Source organism: Balaenoptera ricei, chromosome 2 (genome assembly GCF_028023285.1).
Source record: "Balaenoptera ricei isolate mBalRic1 chromosome 2, mBalRic1.hap2, whole genome shotgun sequence".
Lineage (NCBI taxonomy): Eukaryota > Metazoa > Chordata > Mammalia > Artiodactyla > Balaenopteridae > Balaenoptera > Balaenoptera ricei.
In genome coordinates, this window is record NC_082640.1 from 148,187,873 (window position 1) to 148,190,321 (window position 2,449).

Below are 2,449 nucleotides of genomic sequence, written 5' to 3' on the forward strand. Positions count from 1 at the left end.
CACAAGATGAAAATGCTGTTGCCATTCCCTGGACCAGCCAGTGGACAGAGCCACTTAGCTATGAATACACCTAACTTCTCTGCCTTTTACCAGCTGTGGGACCCCAGGTAACTAACCTAAGCTTCAAAAAACTTTTTTTTTTCCTGCTCTTCAAAATGGGATATTAACATCTATCTTCAAGGATGGTGGTGAGGCTTATACGGAGTAATGCACACAAGATGCCTAATCCAGTGCCCGGCGCATGGTAAAGCCTGGTAAGTGATATGCTGGTCTCCATGGCATCCGGCCCCCAGTTCTAAAATTTATCCTCAGGTCATTCCTTATCACATCTCTTCCCTCTTCTCCCTTTCCAACACATTTTAGGATCTTATCTGAGTCCAAGAAGAAAGCAAAGAAACTGATTGCTTAGTATTGATGCCAATTTGTGAAAATCATCATTTCTAATGATCTCCATATAAAGTAACAAACCTTCCACATATAACTTATGTTTTAACTTTTTTGTTTAGATCCTTTGCTTCTTTTTTGTGGCTTTTGCATTACGAAATCCCCCTTGCATTCTGGTAAGCCTGGAAGTTAATTCAAGAAACGTTTGCGATTGTATGTGAAGCAATGTGTGATCTTCATTCCCCAAAGAACTTAAAGGCAGGTGGGAAAGACTACACAGTAAAATATCAGTTTTCCACATCATAACATTTTAGTGGAATTTTTGTCATTTTGAACATTCTTTGTGATGAGGGAAGAGTGAAACAGCATACTTTATTTTTGAAATCCCTCCTCAATTAGAGCAGGATATTTTAAAACAAATCTTATGGGAAATTATCAATTTCTATAGCATATGGTTCAAACCACCTCAGAAAGGCTGAGACCAAAGAGATGTAGCCTTGAAGAGACCAGTAAGCTGGAAGGGAAGGTGACTCATTTGACTCGGGAACCCCACACCCAAGTCTTAGTCTGGGAGGCATTGTTCTTGGAGCAGCAAGCCTGACTAAGATGGTGCACCGCCGTGCTCCTCCCATCCCTTCTCCTGCTTGTGCCCCCAGAGCTGGATGGCATGTTTGAGCAATGGAAAATTCCTTTGACTCCAGAGCTGGGCTGGAGAAGGGTCGTGCCACATGCTACAGCTTCCCAAGACAGAACCAATAGATGCCAGCTTTACTTTCTTTCCCTGGAGTCCAAGATTCATTCAGTAGTCCCATTATGTCCCCAGTCTTGAGGGGCTGCAAGGAGAGTGCTTAGAATAATTAGTTTCCGTGCAGAAGACTGGTCCCACATTAGCCTTGTAGAAATCAAGATAAAGTCTTTCTACTGATATCCCTAATTTACCTCTAAAAAAAAAAAAATCATCATAGTTGAACATATTATTTCATCCAAGATGTTTCTAATGATTTTGTGATTTTTTAAAAAGTTGTGGGCTTCCCTGGTGGCGCAGTGGTTGAGAATCTGCCTGCCAATGCAGGGGACACGGGTTCGAGCCCTGGTCTGGGAAGATCCCACATGCCGCGGAGCAACTGGGCCCGTGAGCCACGATTGCTGAGCCTGCGCGTCTGGAGCCTGTGCTCCACAACAAGAGAGGCCACGATAGTGAGAGGCCCGCGCACCGCGATGAAGAGTGGCCCCCACTTGCCACAACTAGAGAAAGCCCTCGCACAGAAACGAGGACCCAAAACAGCCATAAATTAATTAATTAATTAATTAATTTTAAAAAAATGTGTATAATTTATGGTTTCAGGTTTGTTGTGAATTATTTAAATTTAAAATGTGATCTGTAGTTATCTCTGCAATATGATCATGTGTAACTCACATGACAGTGATTAGGGAAAAGATAAAATTGTTGTTTGCAATGCCAGTTGACTAAACAACTTTGAAACTTGAAATTTATTTGAGTTTACTTTTATCATTATTATTTTAGTTCTTTTTTTCTTCCTCTCTTTCAGATATGGTTTGTGGCCATTAGGTGGCGCTGTGCATTTCAAATATGAAAAGCACGTGAAATTCCAATGCTAGGCTGTGCGGAAGAAAGTGATATGCATTAGTTAAAATTGTCACATTCTTGTTTCAATGAGGGCAGAAACATTTTATTTTTCACATAAAAATTTCCAGTATTATAATTTATTAAACAACCCAGAACATAATCCCACAGTTCCATCTGAAACTTTCCTTGCAGAAAGAAAATGTTCCTTACTGTGTGACATAAAAGCAATGCCTCTTAGACTTCGAGATTTGGGTGTGGGACTCCTGAGTCAAATGAGATAATTTAACTCTTTCGCCTCCCCTTTGGAGCACTGTGATCCTGATTTTCTAACAGTGTTGATGAATTTGTATTAGTGTAGCCATATTCTCTCATTTGGAGGTCCTTATTACTGGAAGCATTTACTTACAGATAGGATGCAAATTCATTTACATGTTATCTGAAATGCTAGCTTTAATTCTAGAAAATAATAAAAATGGC